At 46.6% G+C, this 19,247-nt stretch overlaps 1 protein-coding gene across 1 annotated transcript in view; it reads left to right on the forward strand.

Moving 5' to 3' along the window:
• Positions 1-942: 942 nt before the first annotated feature.
• The window catches only part of RAB30 (RAB30, member RAS oncogene family), a 123,960-nt gene continuing 105,655 nt past the window's right edge, over positions 943-19,247 (forward strand). The window contains exon 1 of the mRNA XM_088479815.1: positions 943-1,067. The gene's annotated coding sequence lies outside the window, so the exon portion shown is untranslated. The remainder of the gene's footprint in view (positions 1,068-19,247) is intronic.

Raw genomic sequence — 19,247 nt, forward strand, 5'->3', positions numbered from 1 at the left:
CCGCAAGGCCAGGAGTGATTTTGGCTCTATCAGAGCCAAAATCACTCCCACTGACATCACTAGTGATGTCAGTGGGGCCGGCTTCTGAAGGTAGGCGTTCCCTTGGAAACGCCTCCGTCTGGCAGGCACGCCCCCGGCACGCCCACCAAAGGGGGCGTGCTGTCAATCAACTTCGACAGCACGCCCCCTTTGATCAGACACAACGAGCGAAGGAAAGTCCTTCGCTCGTCGCGTCTCGCGCATGCGCACCATCGACCCACTTGCGAGCGGACAGCCGCTCGCGAGTGGGTCTGAATCAGGCCCTAAATCCCTATGGTTACACTAATTCTGTGTAAAGGCCCCCATACATCAGCAATTGATTGCAGCAATCGTGCAATTTGCAATCGATTGTGTATAAAAATCTTTCCCTTTTTCAATCGATTGTGGCATCTCTGTAATCTGCAATCGATTGAATAAGGGAAAGATTTTTATACACAATCGATTGCAAATTGCACGATTGCTGCAATCAATTGCTGATGTATGGGGGCCTTTTGGTCCCCATGGGAATAATGTGGGAATTGCATATATCCCTATTTATTAGTACCATATTCTGAATAATCATGCATTGTATTTTTTTTTAGGCCTATTTGCAACATTACTGTGTAACCAATATTTATTCTGAAACTTCTGAGCCTTTCTTGCTAAACTCTCCCTCCCAGTACAAATGCTATGTCTCCTCCTGTCAGGAATGATGCCTAAAGCAGCCTCTGCTATGTAGCCAGAGCCTCCCCTCTGCGCCTGCTGGGTGTTGCAGTCCGCCAGTCCCCAGATCCCACTGAGCTAGGTTGAGAATTCCTTCCAGCTGAACTACATCTCCCAGAATTCCTGTCGGCAGGCTTCACCCTCAACACGGCTATTGGTCTGCTGCCCTGAGGAATGATGTCATTATAAGAAAGCAGAGAGAGAACTCCTGTGCATTGTGCATGGAGCCTTAGTAAAGGGGACTGCATCCATCCACTACACATCACCAATGCCCAGGTGGTGATCAGACCTGCACACCCTCTTCTTCTGTATGCATCCCACTCCAGGTGAGCAATGCATTGTTTAATGCATGCATTAATGCTATATATTCTGTATATTCCTGCTCATTCTAAGGACCGGTTTGTGAGATGCTGGCAGCAACTTACCCTAGCCAGCTGCTGATCTCTGCAGTGCTGTGTATGTGTGTAGTTTGCCATAGGAGGGTGTATGGTTTGCTTTTCCCCCTAGCAGGGGAGGAATTGGCTGCAGAATCCTCACCAGGCTGCTGGGAGACTGGAGGAAACACATAGCATCTGGATATCCTAAATGCCTGGATTTCTGTAGTCATTGCAAGATGTAGCTCAATTTCTGCAGTGCCTCTGACACACCAATAATACAGATGCACTGTGACTAGTGCAGATCAGGAGATAGGGTCTAGCTGACCTTTTAGGGGTTAATAGAGGCTTGCAAAATATGTTAATCTATTGATTGCATATTCCCAACTTTAATGATATTTATTTATTTTTGCCCCTCCCTGGAGGTTGTTGATTTTAATCGGAACATTCATCTGCAGGGCTAGGGAGGCTTTTAATTGTTGGGTTATGGTAAAAATACAATTGACGGTCATTTGGCATACTGTGGTTAAGAAGGCAGCAACTTCATCATTTGCATTTTCAGAGCAGATGCAGTAATGTACGTCAATAACTGGATCATAGGAGGGTTACACTTGTGCGCAAACTGCGCTTACTGTTTTCTTTATTTTAAGTTACCTTGATTTTGGCGTTGTGTGGGATGAACACTTTGGAGAGAGTTATAGGAGTCGTAAATGAGATGGGCTCTGAGATGTTATACTAATGGGTGTAGTTAGCACTGTCTGCAATCATCGTAGGTTACATTCTCGGAGACGGTAATGTATACCTGGTATTTGTATCATGTCGTAATTTGCTATTTACTATAGTAGTGATGTCACACGTGTAAAAATGTGATTTATATTGTGACAGTAGCGATGGCACAGGATTCCATGGGGCGATGTTTCGCATTGTAGAGTCCGGAATTGTGTGCACAGAGCTAAATGCTTATATTTGCACATTTGCAGAGTTGTGTGCAGGCAGGCTGCCTCTATCCGTACGTTTAGGGTTATACCTGCCATCAGAATCGCTAGGCAGTTACGCTAGCTTTATCCTTGGTGCAATAGATTTGTCTGAAAACAGGCGGGATTGCACATACGCACAAATCTGCTTAACCCACGATTTTATCGATATGCCCTCACTGAATTTAGCCTACGTGTGAGCACCCCTTTACTTCCCAGCAGGGGCGTATCTATAAGGGGTGCAGGGTGTGCGGGGAACACAGGCCCCTGGGTCCAGGGGGGCCCCGAAATGCACACCCTGCACCCATAATATTACTTACCTCTCCGGAGTCCCACGTCGGCACTGTCGTCCTGAGCTGTAAAACGACTGGAAAATGGCCGCGGCGGCCACTTTCCCATCGTTTGCGCATGTGCAGTACAGGGAAAATGGCCGTCGCGGCCATTTTCCCGGTGATCTGTGCATACACTTTAGACTCTGGACACACTCTAGTGCCCAGAGTCTATAACTCCGGCACTGGCCGCATACCTCTCAGTGCGCTGCCGGGCGGAGAGGAGAGGGCCCGTGTCGGAGGCTGCACATGGGACCCCTCCTCTCTAGAAACGCCCCTGCTTCCCAGTTACAGTGGCATCACTAAGGAAGTGCAGGCCGCACCGAGTGACACCATCTGAGGGGGTGACACCAAAAGTACAGAGCTGCTCTGTTAGTTCGGTGTCACCATCTTGGATGGTGCCTCCGAACAGCGCTGAAGAGGTGATTTGCACTGTGCCTGGGGAAGCTGGAGGCTTCCCAGCAGTTCCTGGAGCACTGGGCAAGTCCCCCAGAGTGACGAGGATGGAGGCGTGGTACGCGATCACGCCCTCAAAATGGCATGGGGCGTGACCTTGCTGCAACAAGGCCATGGCCCCCTTCGCACGTGCATCCGGTGCGCGAGGGGTAGATGATTGCCTCCCTGGGGGTCACCACACCTGGTGACGCCTCTGCCCAGTGTGCATGAGATGTGTATGACTCAGCATTGCCCTTACTTGCGTATGCTCGTCTTCCGAAGCGTGCGCAGTGTGAAAACAAAGGAAAACAAAATTTATTGCATGCCAAATTAAGTGTGGGAACAAATAGCTGGGGGTTTATTTATTAAAGTGATAGTTTTTAGAAGTGGAGATGTTGACCATTGCAACCAATCAGATTTTACTTTACATTTAACTAGCACCTTCAAGAAGATAATAGCTAGAATCTGATTGGTTGCTATGGGCAACAGCTCCACTTCTAAAAACTCTCACTTTAGTAAAATTACCCCCTGGAATCTTATTAAATATCTCAAAACCTTTGCAATTTGACTTAATTTCTGTATTTTAATTTTCAGTTTAAGTGTGGAATGTACCAAGCCTAAAATGGGGCCAAAACTCTGATAACTGCCGTTTTCGGAGTTCTGGCCACATTCCCCATATGTACGGAGATCCGGATTGGACACATGCAACGTCATCTATAGATGGCGTCGCCTAATAGAAGCCTATGGGCTTCTCTTCTCAATGTTCACTGGGGGGGATCCAATGGAATCCCTCCCAGTGTCCCCCGAGGCGGAAGAGCTGTCCTTTGCGATTTGCCAGTATGTACCCAATAGGTGGCCAGATGTACCACATCCATAATGCGATACATAGTACATCCCGTCTTAAATCTAGGTCATATATATTAACTTTAAGGGGTAGATTTACTAAAACAGAAAGGTGGAGGTGTTACTCACAGCAGCCAATCATATTCTAGCTGTTATTTACATCATTTTGGAAAATGATATCTCAAATTTGATTGGTTGCTATGGGCAAGAGCTCCACTTTTCTGTTGTTTTTTTTTTCTAGACGTTACAGTAAATCTATTCCTACTCCTCTGCTTTAAGAACCTTTATGTATTACTGCATCTTGTATTTTACTATGGCGGAGTTCCCCTGGAAGCCCCAGCAAATACCAGGTATCACAGTAAGGTTTTTCTTCTGCTAACCGGCAGCCTAACAGAGCAAGGTCCCAATTTCCGGGAATAGCTGATACCGTCCTGACTGATAACTAGCTGCGGCGAATTGGTAAATTGCCTCGTGATACCGTCCCAATAAAGGTCTGTTAGCGGGATGAGAGGTAAAGCAATAGAAATCTGTGAGAATTGGGAGCAGCTGAGACAAATTCTTTCTCTGGCACAAATGCCCCAATGTCAGAGAAAGGACTTATCTTGACTTTCAAAAGCGGACATTTTTGAGACACATCTAGTCCCTATTTTTACTCACCAATGTGGCTCGCCACACTGGATAGTAACTAATGCAGTAAAGTTGCATGTATACTTTAAGGGACATTCGTGGGCCTACCACCCTCCACAGCTTCGCTCCCGTGGCTGAGAGACGAATGGCAGGAGCCTGGAAAAAAATGTACGGAGCTCCCCCCAGGGCTCCGGAGAGAGGAGAAGTGAGAAGGGCAGTGTGACCCAGGAATGTAGTTCAAGAGATATCTCAAATATGCGCTAATATTTTTACTCATGTTGCCCCGGGGTGAAATTCTATACAGGGTGAGTTATCGCAGCTTTCATGAACACACGTTTCTTCTTGATTCCGTTTTCCATCAGTAATATTTATTATTAAGCTAATTGCTGAAGTCACTGAATGAAGTACAGATGAATTGGGGACTGAGGGCCTAATTCAGACCCGCTCGCGAGCGCCATGCGCTCGCAAGCGGGTCGATGGTGGCCCAGTGCGCATGCCCACGACGGAGCCGGCTCCGTCGTGCGCATGCGCGAGACCTGGATAGCGACGGGCAAACCATCGCTCCGGGTCTCGTACCAAAGGGGGCGTGCTGTCGATGTTGAGTGACAGCACGCCCCCTTTGCTGGGCGGGCCGGGGGAGTGGCTGCCCAGACGGAGGCGTTCCCATGGGAACGCCTACCGTCTGGGGCCGGCCCCACTGACATCACAAGTGATGTCAGTGGGAGTGCTTTCGGCTCTGGTAGAGCCGAAAGCACTCTAGGGCTTGCGGCAACGAGACCCTACAACAAAGGTCTCGTCGCAAGCCTGATGGTCGCTATAGTCTTGACCATCGCGACCATCTTCCTGGCCGCTCGCTATAGCTGTGGGTGGTCACCCACAGCTATGCGAGCGGCCAGGAGGCCGCTCTGAAAACCAAGAGGGACGGCCCTGATTCAGAGCGAGCGTCCGGCTCTGAATCAGGCCCTCAACTAGTACATGAGAAATGTTAGGCTTTTCTGTTCTCAGGCCTCTACCAGATCAGAGACCCTGATGAATATATACAGTATATATAATATATATATGTATGTGTGTGTGTGATATTTAATATAAAAAAAAATTCAACCTGAAATAAAAAGTAAAATTAAATATCAGTTACATAAAACAAATAAAGATGATTACTTATCTCTTCAACTGCCCTTGTTTTAATATTTGGACAAGGCATCTTTACTGGCACTTTCAGATGTGAGTATATTTGAGTTGCACATCTGAATACCTCAACTGATTGTTGCTATAGTTGCTTCATGGTTGATTGCAGACGGCTGGTAAATGGCATTTTTTAATTAATTCCTCGGATGCGGTTGAGGTTACGTTCTGGGCATTGACTCTAATCCAGGTTATTTTATTGTTATTAGTTTTATTATTAATAATAATAGTAATAATAATAATATTATTATAATCAATAATGTCACTCCATAGTAGCATTTGTTATACTGTATGCTTTGGGTAATTGTCCATCTGCATATGGTTTTCCTCCAAGATTTGTCTCATATCTTGCTCCGTCCATTCTGCCTTCTATTTTGAGAAGTTTCCCAGACCCTCCACCAAGGATCCCCATAGCTATAGTGATCTAGGGATGATGCGCAGTATAGACTTGCGCCCAGGAGTGCAGAGAAGGGCAGGGGATACTAATTAGCCGGGCCCTGGCTTGTTGGAGGGGCACGCCTCTAATGCCCCTCTTCAACCCCCTTTCCCTCGTACTTGTCAGCAGCCCAGCACATGCTGCTGTGTGCTGGGCTGCAGTGGGAGACTGCTCGCTAATGCTGAGCAGCAGCTGCAGTTTCCTCTCCTCTGCCTGTGGGCGGGGAGCGATCACACTGATTGCGCCCACCCTGGATTTGCGCTTGGCTGAGAAGCTCACAGCGCCCCTCTTCCCAGTGTACAGCGCCGCTTTGCTGAGCTGCAAAAAGTTTTTTTCTGTTTCTTTTTTTCCCTAAGGGTGGCGTGGCCACATCCCTGTGATTAGGCCACGCCCCTCCCCCGGGCCGGCTCTCTACGGCCCTGCTTGCGCCAAGCATAAAGTTACATCTCCATCTTAGACCATTGCATGTTCTTCTAGCAAACTGCAGACTAGATACAGGGAGACTTTTTGTGAACCGTAGTTTTCTTTACTCTCCAATAAAGTGCAGATGTTCTCTCGGTGGTCTTCCAACCAAGCGTTTTTCTAACATGGAAACTTAGTTTTGGAGGAGGCATGTTCTAGATAAATTCACAGTTGTATCCTATGGCATGTAGTCAGGAAGCTGACGGTCCAAATGCTGACCCCCGGCTTCCCGACTGTCTAATCCCGGCGTGGTACTAATGACAGGTGTCAAAATCCCGATGCCTGTCATTAGGCCTACGCCGGCATACCAAACGAAGGAAAGCTGGGCGCGGACAGCCGCGGGAGAGGGGGGAGGGTTAGGTTTTAGGGCTCCCGGGGGGACTTAGGGTTATACATCCTCCCGGGAGGGTTAGGTTTAGGCTAGGGGAAGGGGGGGGTTAGGGTTAGGCACCCCCCGGGGAGGGTTAGGTTTAGGCTAGGGGAAGGGGGGGGGTTAGGGTTAGACACCCCCCCGGGAGGGTTAGGTTTAGGCTAGGGGAAGGGTGGGTTAGGGTTAGGCACCCCCCGGGGAGGGTTAGGTTTAGGCTAGGGGAAGGGGGGGTTAGGGTTAGACACCCCCCGGGAGGGTTAGGTTTAGGCTAGGGGAAGGGTGGGTTAGGGTTAGGCACCCCCGTGGGGAGGTTAGGGTTAGGCACCCCCCCCGGGAGACTTAGGTTTAGGCTGCGGAGAAAGGGGGGTTAGGTTTAGGCACTTAAAGGGGGGTTAGGGTTAGGCACTCCTAAAGGAGGGTTAGGGTAGGGAATCAGGTTAGCGGTACTTACCTTAATTAGCGATCAGGATCTTCACCCCTGCCGGGCTTCCGCTGCCGGGATTTGAACCGCCATGCATCCGGTGGTAATACCTACTACACTCTATCCTATTACCTCTGTTTCTCTATGATAGATTTGGCAGTTTACAGAAAGAAAGCAGCTATATAGGGCAGATTAAGTTCAAAGCGATGTGTTGGCGGGCTTTGGGGCGAGGCCCGGTAGCGCCCATATTGGCCACTTACAGTAGTGCCGACATTGCAAGTTTTCCCTTCCACTTCTATGGGGTGCGAGGGAGGTGGACGCCATGTGCCATTCCAGAATTACCCCCCCTGATTGGTTGTCTAAGGCCTTCTTAAGGGTATGTTTTGCATATATACTGGGAGCAGTATCAAATCTTCTAAAGAAGATATATGTCCCATAGCAGCCAATCAGATTCTACCTAGTATTTTATAGAATGTACTAGATAAATGATAGCTGGACTCTGATTGGCTGCTAAGGCAACTTCTCCGTTTATCATCTTTAGAAGACTTGAGGGTCTATTTACTAAGCAGTGTTAGGAGACAGAGTGAAAAGTGATAAGGTACCAGCCAATCAGCTCCCAACTGTCATCTCACGGGCTGTGTTTGAAAAATGACAGTTGGGAGCTGATTGGCTGGTACCTTATCACTTTTCACTCTGTCTCCTCACTGCTTAGTAAATAGACCTCTTGATATATCTCCCCCATAGTCTCTATCTTATCATCCAGTTGCTATTTAGTCAACAGGGTTAAAGCACCTTTATAATCATAAAATAAAATGTTGTTGTGATAGTGAAGGTTATACACAATATATAGTTTATACTACATGAAGGTCTGTTTTGATGCTTTACACTGAGAAAAGACAGATAAAAAGTACTGAGGCATTTGTGCGATGGCAGAAACGGTCGCTTTATCATTTTGTTTTATTCCACTTAGCACTTCAGTAAGTACACATGTTTTACCAGCTGCGCAAAACACTAAGTTAAATGACGTATTATCTACGCGGCAGTGATATGTACATTAACCAGTACAGTTGTGGGTCATGCACTGTTACTAATAGGGTATTTAAGTCTGCACGGTTGAGCAGTGGTTAGCTTTGTTGCCTCACAGCACTGGGATCAGGGGTTCGTTTCCAACTAGGGCCCTGTCTGTGTGGAGTTTGTATGTTCTCCCTGTGTTTGTGTTGGTTTCCTCCAGGTACTCCAGTTTCTCACACACTTTAACTGGTAGATTAATTGACTGACTGAAATATTCTTTGCAGGCCACTGTGTATTGTGCGCTATATAAATAACTGTTAATATATAAACATTCTTGATTACCTGTGCCCAACATTATAGGTCCCCATACACAGGGCGATAAAGCAAGGCGATTCGACTGATTGGTGCGATTTGCCTGCTATATCGCACCTTGTGTGGCCCTGATATCGGGCCGAGCGCACTCCCGCGGGATCATACATCGCACCCCCTGATCTCTCTGCAGGACCATAGCATCAGGGGATGCGATCCCATTCATTGCTATGCAGGTGAGACAGGGGGGAGCCGGCATATCGGGCGCTCGGCCATCCGATCGCACCTTTTCTGCGGACCGCTCGATAGGTCGGACGATGGATCCCCTGTCGCCATTGCACCGTGTGTGGGGTCCTTATCTGAGGGGCCCAGCGAGTTGTAGAGGAATGTATTGACATTTACCTTCCCCCAAGGCCACAAAGAAAAAAAAAGGCCAAAATAGACCTTTAGAATTCCCCCTAGAATGACAACTGGTGTCTATAACTCATTGATCACACCAAGGGGGAGATTTAACAAATCTTGGAGAAAGAGAGAGAGTGGGGAAGTTGCTCGTAGCAACCAATCAGCTACTGTCATTTTACAGACTGTGCTAGATAAGTGACAGCTAGAAGCTGATTGGTTGCTATGAGCAACTCCCCCATTTTACCCCTCTCCAAGATTTGATAAACCTCCACTCAAGTTCTACATATTTTCAATATGTTGCGTTGACGGCGAATAACTTTTATTGATCTAGAACTCATTATAACATAGACATTGCTTTTAAAATCATATCAGTAATTGTTCATTCTAATGTTTTGCAATTAATTGATTTCTTATGTTACATATCCTATGAGCATTTATATAAATATCATTGTGCATGAGTGGTGTACAGACTGGATTATTTCAGTTTATTGTACAGCCACGGCCAAAAGTTTTGAGAATGACACAAGTATTGGATATCACAAAGTTTGCTGCTTCAGTGTTTTTAGACCTTTTTGTCAGATGTTACTATGGTATACTGAAGTACAATTACAAGCGTTTCATAAGTGTCAAAGGCTTTTAATGACAATTACGTTAAGTTTATGCAAAGAGTCAATATTTGCAGTGCTGACCCTTCTTTTTCAAGACCTCTGCAATTCGCCCTGGCATGCTGTCAATCAACTTCTGGGCCACATACTGACTGATGGCCGCCCATAATTGCCTAATCAATGCTTGGAGTTTGTCAGAATTTGTGGGTTTTTGTTTGTCCACCCGCCTCTTGAGGATTGACCACAAGTTCTCAATGGGATTAAGGTCTGGGGAGTTTCCTGGCCATGGACCCAAAATGTTGATGTTTTTTTCCCCGTGCCACCTAGTTATCACTTTTCCTTTATGGCAAGGTGCTCCATCATGCTGGAAAAGGCATTGTTCATCACCAAACTGTTCTTGGATGGTTGGGAGAAGTTGCTCTTGGAGGATGTTTTGGTACCATTCTTTATTCATGGCTGTGTTCTTAGGCAATATTGTGAGTGATCCCACTCCCTTGGCTGAGAAGCAACCCCACACGTGAATGGTCTCAGGATGCTTTACTGTTATGGTGCCCACACACATAACGATGTCCTCACGATACGATTTTATGGCCAATTTCCTCATGAACTTTCACGGGAGCTCCCTTGCCGTCGTGATCACGATTTGGAGTTAAAAATGTCCAATCTGACTAAAGATCCATCTTTCAGCCAATGCATTGTATCCCGGATTGGCTAATCTGCCCTACAGCACGGCAGATCAGAAGATGCGATGTACGACGAGCGGGGACGAGCATCGGCATCGTGCTCATGAGTATAAACTCACGATTTGTACTTTTTTTTTACCCGATTCGTCGTCACGATTCGTCGAAATCGGCCAAATCGTGTAAAATATCGCTATGTGTGTGGGCACCTTTAGCATGACACAGGATGAAGACTTTTGGTGGGTGGCCTGGTGTCAAGAAGGGCAGCAAAGAAGCCTCTTCTCCCCAGGAAAAACATCAGGGACAGACTGATATTCTGCAAAAGGTACAAGGATTGGACTGCTGAGGACTGAGGTAAAGTAATTTTCTCTGATGAATCCCCTTTCAGATTGTTTGGGGCATCTGAAAAAACGCTTGTCCGGAAAAGGAAATGTGAGCGCTTCATTCAGTCCTGTGTCATGCCAACAGTAAAGCATCCTGAGACCATTCATGTGTGGGGTTGCTTCTCTGCCAAGGGAGTGGGATCACGCACAATTTTGCCTAAGAACACAGCCATGAATAAAGAATGTTACAAAAACATCTTCCAAGGGCAACTTCTCCCAACCAGTCAAGAACGGTTTGGTGATGAACAATGCCTTTTCCAGCATGATGGAGCACCTTGCCATAAGGCAAAAGTGATAACCAAGTGGCTTGAGGAACAAAACATTGAAATTTTTCCCAGGGAACTCCCCAGACCTTAATCCCATTGAGAACTTGTGGTCAATCCTCAAGAGGCGGGTGGACAAACAAAAACCCACAAATTCTGACAAACGCCAAGCATTGATTAGGCAAGAATGGGCAGCAATCAGTCAGTATGTGGCCCAGAAGTTGATTGACAGCATGCCAGGGCGAATTGCAGAGGTCTTGAAAAAGAAGGGTCAGCCAGGGCCGTTACTAGGGTAGTGCGACTTGTGCCATGGCACTGGGGACAGCAGGGCAGGGGGCGCTGTTCAGACCTGTCAATTTTCTCTTTACTATCATTCTAACTTGTAGCTTCCTCTTATTTTATCCCCAGCATCTCCTGGCCTCCTATCTCTTCCCTGGCCCTTCCCCATGAGGCAATGGCCCTTTTTTCAGGTGTGTTATCTCCCTATTTAAAAAATAGGGGGGGCGTCAATGCTCTTTCTGGCACAGGGCACCAAAAAGTCTACTTACGACTGTGGGGTCAACACTGCAAATATAGACTCTTTGAATAAACTTGATGTAATTGACAATAAAAGCCTTTGACACTTATGAAATGCTTGTAATATTACTTCAGTATACCATAGTAACATCTGACAAAAAAGTCTAAAAACACTGAAGCCGCAAACTTTGTGAAAAAACAATACTTGTGTCTTTCTCAAAACTTTTGGCCATGGCTGTACATATAATTTCCCCGTCCTCCCAGTTCTGCTGCTTCCAAACACATTTTAAAGGATTTATCAGGAAAATGTATTGTAGAAAACATTCACTTTATAGTGTACATTTAAATAAAATGTCTACTGCCAGAAAATAGCCTTGTGCAAACAGTATCACATATTTGGCCGAATTGTGAATATTTCCTTCGACAGCCTGCAAAATCTGCAACCGATTAACCCCCTCAAGGCCCTATTGTGGCGTAATTGCATTCTGTCTGGCCATATGGCGGAATGTATTCCGCTTAATGAACCCTTGGTTCCCCTTGATATAGGATACAAAGTAACATTCCACTGTAGATTACACATAGCCAGCAGTTTGTATTTTCTGGAACATTGTAATATAAATCTTAGATCAGCTTTAGGCCTTCTCTACTTACAATTTATGACAAGAAATCCTATTCACATCATGGAGGCATGAGGCACTCCACGTCGGTCAATTCACTAAGAACTACGGATGTCACTGAGGCACTTCATGCCTATCAATCCACTAGGAACCAGTGATATAATTAAGGCACTAGGCATTTCATACCTATCAATTCACTGGGACCCAGTGACATCACTGAGGCATGAGGCACTTAATACTGGTCCACCCACTGGGAACCAGTGCCATCACTGAGGCATAAGTCACTTCATTTCTGTCAATCCTCTAGGAATCAGCGATATCACTGAGCCATAAGGCACTTATTGCCTATCAGTTCACTAGGAACTAGACAGATTTCTGAGGCATGAGGCACAGTGGCGTATCTATAATGGGTGCAGGATGTGCAGCCCACACCACACACCCTGCAGTCATGTCCTTTAATATTTACCTCACCACCAGAGTCTACTCGCTTGTGCCACCGACTAGAGAGGAGGGGGCACAGGCGGAGACGGCACGCAGGCCCCCTCCTCACTTAATATGCCCCTAATGAGGTATTTTCGAGTGATTTGATGAGCTGGGTATGAGCTCAGCCCACAATATGGCTTCCTGAAGAGGCACATCCGCTTATAGGGTTTGGCACAAGATATGGAAGTGGAAGGTGAAAGCGGTTTCGTGTAAACTGTAAAGACCTTGCTCGTAAATGACATTGCTGAATTGATTAAACCAATTCATCTGGCTGACTGAATGGCTGTATTGATTTGTGCATTGTGTAGTAAGACATCACGAGTATTACAGCCTTACAGAAGGGAAGGCAGCTCTCCCCCATATGACTCAAATCTAATCGCACCACCCCCCACCCCCAAATAGCTTGTATAATACGGCTGCTTTACAGTACCCATTCATACCCACTCCTTGCCATCTGCCCACGTGCCAGCCTGGCATTACTCTCCCACAGCAGGATCAGGCTCACTTCTGTTTTTCATTACGTAGTGTGCACCCGTTCAGTCAGCACTTTTTTTTTTTTACAAGCATTCCTTGGAAAATGTTTATTTTTGTATTAAACCCCTCTGGCCCCCAGGGACCCTCATTGTTAGGGAGAAATGGGAACTTAATGTCTTTAATTGATTTGAAAATAAACAAACCTGTCTGAGGTAACACAGCTGGTTAGCTCATTTTCAAACGCGAGCTTTATCATGAAGAGCAAGGAACATTCAAAGCATATACAGGAAAAGGATATTGAAACATACCATAAGGGAAGGATTATAAGGGCTGTTAATGTAGCACGGATCACTCCGCATCAGAATTGATTTAGAACCAGTCACACTTTGTAACTTAGCATCCGTGTTAGGGAGACCGCCAAAGACGCCAGCGGCCTCTCTCACAGATCTGCTACTTATAGGTGTAAAGCAAAAGAAAATCTTTTTGCGAAAATAACGGACATGTAATAAGAAGGAGTGTGGGAGACCCTCATACCATATACTGTAGATATATCATATGGTCTGGTGATACTAAGGTCTGTGTTTGGTACTCCGCACCACACTAGGAACACTTTCCCTGCCGAGAAGCCTTGTGGTGGGGGCACAACGATGTTTGGGAATTCTCAAATGTGTCATAATACAGATCTCAATGGAGAAATATAGACAGAAAAATGTATAATCTAGCATGCAGGCCTGTGGAGTTGGTACACCAAACCTTCCACTCCAACTCCTCTCTTTTACTGCAGTCCGACTCCTTCATAAATGGCAAATGTGCAGAGTGGCTACTACTGCCAACAAGTAATTGATCGCTTACTTACTACTCCAATACCAATATTACTGCTCCTCATCTGTCCCCTGTACTGTACAGTACTACTCCTCTACCAACATAATTAGTACTACTCACATGTCCCCTGTAATGTACAGTACTACTCCACTGCCAACATAATTAGTACTACTCACCTGTCCCCTGTACTGTACAGTACTACTCCACTACTAATAGTATTAGTATTCCCTATCTATCCCCTGTGCTGTACAGTACTACTCCACTGCCAACATAATTAGTACTACTCACATGTCCCCTGTACTGTACAGTACTACTCCACTACTAATAGTATTAGTATTCCCTATCTATCCCCTGTACTGTACAGTACTACTCCACTACTAATAGTATTAGTATTCCCTATCTATCCCCTGTACTGTACAGTACTACTCCACTGCCAACATAATTAGTACTACTCACATGTCCCCTGTACTGTACAGTACTACTCCACTACTAATAGTATTAGTATTCCCTATCTATCCCCTGTACTGTACAGTACTACTCCACTGCCAACATAATTAGTACTACTCACCTGTCCCCTGTACTGTACAGTACTACTCCACTACTAATAGTATTAGTATTCCCTATCTATCCCCTGTACTGTACAGTACTACTCCACCGCCAACATACTCACATGTCCCCTGTACTGTACAGTACTACTCCACTACTAATAGTATTAGTATTCCCTATCTATCCCCTGTACTGTACAGTACTACTCCACTGCCAACATAATTAGTACTACTCACATGTCCCCTGTACTGTACAGTACTACTCCACTGCCAACATAATTAGTATTACTCACCTGTCCCCTGTACTGTACAGTACTACTCCACTGCCAACAGTATTAGTATTCCCTATCTATCCCCTGTACTGTACAGTACTACTCACCTGTCCCCTGTACTGTACAGTCCTACTCCACTACTAATAGTATTAGTATTCCCTATCTATCCCCTGTACTGTACAGTACTACTCCACTACCAACATTATTAGAATTCCCCACCTATCCACTCTACTATAGAGTACTACTTCATTACCAACATTATTTGTACTCTTCACCTGTCCCCTGTACTGTACGGGATGTAGTTATAATGCGGCCGCCGGTCTCAATCCCAACAGCGGAATCCCGGCAAGGGATTTAAAATAGTTGAAATACTGACGCCAATGTTAATCCCGACGCCGAGGCGCCCTTAGCATTAGCCACGCGCACGGGAGGTTAGGATTAGGGGCTCTAGCAGGGTTAGTGTTAGGATTGGAGGGGGGATTAGGGTTAGGCACCCCCCCGTGAGGGTTAGGTTTAGGGTGCGGGGAGTGGGGGTTAGGTTTAGATACCCCCGGGGGGAACAGGGTTAGGCACCACCCCGGGAGTTTAGGGTTGGGCACCCCTAAAGGGAGGGTTAGGTAACTTACCTGACGCTGTCGGGATTTCATCCTCTCGGGCTGACGCTGTCTGGATTTGAACCGCCAGCATTTCAATCCCATTCCGTACTGTACTGCTACCAACATAATTAGTATCATATCATCATGTGTTTCTTATACTTACAGACCACTCTCTGGACAATGGGCTCTTCAACCTCACTGCCCAGCTACAGTTATTTTTCCTATTGTTTTCAACAGGACTTTATTGCGCCTTTCAGAGATTTTAGCTGCCCCCCCAGCGGCAGTTTAGGGGCATGGTGCAGCAAATGCATCATTGTGGCCCCGGCTATACAATGCAGTGATTGCCAGCCTTACAGAACAGGAGCAGGGCTACAGTACAAATCACATCATCAAGTTGCCCGGACCACCCACTTCACCCTGCGGCCTCCGGGAGACTTGTCTATTCTTCTGGGAGTCCGGGAGAGCAATCTAAGATTCAGGAGTCTCCTGGACATTCCGGGAGAGTAGTCTAGTACAGTATATACATTATTGTTACAAACAGAGACCAATCCAGGCTTGCTGGCTCTGCTGCCATCCCTGGCTCTCTATTCCTGCTGTTTTGATGTTAGTGTCCTATTTCTCCAATAATTAAAACACCATGCTTCTCATCCTCACCCCTGCTGTACCAGCATTATCAGTAATCCTCACCTCTTGAAGCTGGAATCGGAGTCGGCACATGTCTACCGACCCTGACTACGCAGCCCTGCTAGGAGGGCGGTAACCCAAAGCATACAGTGAGCGGTGGCTCAAATACAAAAATTTGGGGAGGAGCTGGGACAATGCCCAGACCTCAGGCCCCACCCGGATCTGTGAAATAATTAGAAAATTGCTATTCACCATTCCCCTGGAACTTGTGCAATGTTACAAAGGAGAATGGGGGAAAATCGCAGACTTCTTCCAAATACTCACAGCTGTCAGAGCAGCGTAATGTGCTTCTACCAATTACTGCTACATGGGGGTAAATCGGCATGTGATCAATTGTCTGGTTTTTATTTGTAACTAGGGAGAAGCTTTAGACTATTACTTTATGCTGATTGATGATAAGAACTTCAGAACAAATCCATTTTATCTTTCCATGATGTAATATAGCAAAATGCTTTAAAAAAAGAACCAAAAGCAAGGGGGCACTTACTATAATAACTATATATCTTCCAGCACCGTGTCACATGGGGAGTATAGCGCTTCGGAAGCGCAGAGCTGCCCCAACCCCACCTTCCCCACAGGACAAGCCCTCGTCGCTGTATCAGGTGATCAAGGACTTGGGATCACTATTCTCAAAACCAGGGATACTTCGAATACTGGGCCTGATTCAGAGCCGCTCGCAAGCGGGTCGATGGTCGGGCAGTGCGCGAGCCCCGGAGTGGGTGAGAACTTGACTCGCTCAGGGCTCGCAGCAAAAAGGGGCGCAGCTCGCACCGTTTTGTAGGCGGGTCAGGGTGGGTGGCTGCACGAACGAGGCGTTCCCTTAGGAACGCCTGCCGTTTGTGGGCGGCCCTACTGACATCACACGTGATGTCAGTAGTGAACTTCCTGCTCTATTAGAGCAGGAAGTTCACTGGGGCTTGCGGTGGACGAGACCCTACCACAAGGGTCTCGTCGCAAGCCCGATGCATCGCCAGGCAGCCCGCCCAAGCTGTGGGTGGTCACGCACAGCTATGCGAGCGGCCTGGAGGTGGATTTAAAAAAAAAATTAAAATCTGCCCCGATTCAGAGCGAGCGTTCGCAATAGCGAGCGCCTCTGAATCAGGACCACTATCACGTAGCAATATTTGTTGTTCCCTGCCTGATAATAAATAATAATAATACTAATCAGTGTTTCCGCTATGCTGTTGCAGCGGGGTGCCAGCCGCTCCGCACCCTGCCCAATTCGAAGTTGCTGAAATGCGTCCTGCCCTTATGACAGCGTCCCGCTGAAACAGCCATCGCAACTCGTCGGGGGGAAAGTTCCTCATCTTTCACACTGCGGGGAGAACTTGGGGACAGCCCAACATCTCCGTGAGTGCTGGACACGCCCCCTACAGTGATGAAAAGGCGACGCGTCTTGAGGACACACCCCCTTTTATAGCGCAGAAGAAAAAGAAATAGAGTAATAAATCATTGAAATAAGTGGGAATAGCAGATAGTATTATCACACTGCGGATATGAGTCAGGCATGATAGAAATATTGAAATCTAATAATCTACATTGTCTTGTTACAGAAAACATATGCCTGCAGTAACATGGTCTCTCATCTTTCTTTACTTTTGTACTTTAGTCCGTCTGTTTTTAATCTGTCGCTTGAGGACAAAGCACAAAGACATTTGCTGCTATTGGACGCGGGTCACAATAAACGGCTTTCTCAAACTTTTTACTGGGTGTCGGATTCTGCAGTTCCGAACCAACCAGTTTTCCCATCTCCTATCAGCAGCAGTTCAGGAAAACGGTTTAGCGAAGTTGGTGTTTCAGTGGCAAACCCCAAACGACATTGGGCAGACCACAGGAATTTGTGGCCAACCACAGGAGACAGCGACAGCTTACTGCAAAGGTGTCAGACCTTCCCCCTCTTGCCTGCATCATCGTAAACTAGATTTTATCGAAGACGTTCGTTCAAAAACACTTAGTGGACAGTTTTGCTGTTACAGATTTAGAAAACCAGTCTTTGCCCTTGGCTTGCTGTAATGACCATAATGGTCCTTTAGTGCAAAATGGTCTACTTTGTGGTGTATCCATAATGGGTACACACGGGCTCTGGGGTCCAGGGGGGTTTGCACTGCACACCCTGCCCCCATGTCTTATTCTCACCTTACCAGAGACCCATGGCGGCGCTTCACAGATCACCGGGAAAATGGTGTGGCAGCCATTTTCCTAGAGATTTGCACATGGGCAGTAGAAAAATCACCGGGATTATGGCATGGGCACCTTGTTCCCAAAGACAGTGCCAGATTCTACTCCCCTGCTCGCGAGAGAGGAGGGTTCCCACACGGGCCCCCTGCTCTCATAAGCCACCTCTGTGTCTTCTTTGCAAATGTAATCACTCTTCTAGGTACAGTAATTTGTTATATACACCCTCAATCGTTCCTGTATTGGTGAGGACAGGTGCTTGCACTGCATTGTCTGCATGAACACCTCACCCTAAAAAAGAAAAAAAGCTAAGCAGACCCCTATTTTAAGGCGCAAATCATTGGAGTGGCAGGGAGCCATTAGGCCTTCAAACAGACCAGAGCGGGTTTCAAAGCCAATGATTTTTCGCCAGCTTTGCCCGTGGGATCTGAAATGGCAGTCCTATTAAATGCAATGATTATGCATGCAATATATGGCTTTGAAAACTTCCCTCTTAGTAAATGTAGCCCCTGGTCAGGAATAGCAAGGGGCCCTTGCCGCTCTCTCCTGGCTCCTTATACCTCTTTTTCACCAAATACCCGGGTCCGACCGTTTACACAGCACCATCAATCTGGGTTATTCTCTGGTCAGCCCCGTTCACACTAAACCTGGGTCTGCCATACTAAACTTGTGAGGTCATAAAAAGTGGGACTGATGCCTAAAACGAGCTGATTGGCGGCTCCACAGCCGCCAATCAGCTCATTTTAGGCATGACCCAGGTCGGATAACCCGGGTTACACCGTTTACACTGCACCATTACCCCAGTCCATCCTGGGTCCAACCCTGGCAGCTACTTGGGTTGCATTGCAGGGTCACTTGACCCAGGTTATTTTTCAGGGACCCTTTTACACTGAGCTGCGACCCGGGTAGACCCAGCAATAACCCAGGTTTTGCTCTGGTGTAAAAGGGGTACGAGTTACTTTCTCATAGAAAATAGAGTAGGCGAAGTCAAAAGTGAAGTCTTACAATAAGCAAATGATACATTTTGCAGCATTCCATTCGACAAATACAGAGGAAAAACAAAAATAATAATAATAAAAGAATAATCTAGACTTTGTGTGTTTACTTGTGGGATATTTTTCCGGCCTGTCAGAATTACGTAGCGTTTGCGATAAGAACGGCAAAGTGACAGCATGAATCCCACACATGGATGTTTCGGGGAGTTAGAAGCTTCTCC

Source organism: Taudactylus pleione, unplaced genomic scaffold (assembly GCF_031769625.1).
Source record: "Taudactylus pleione unplaced genomic scaffold, aTauple2 ptg000245l, whole genome shotgun sequence".
Lineage (NCBI taxonomy): Eukaryota > Metazoa > Chordata > Amphibia > Anura > Myobatrachidae > Taudactylus > Taudactylus pleione.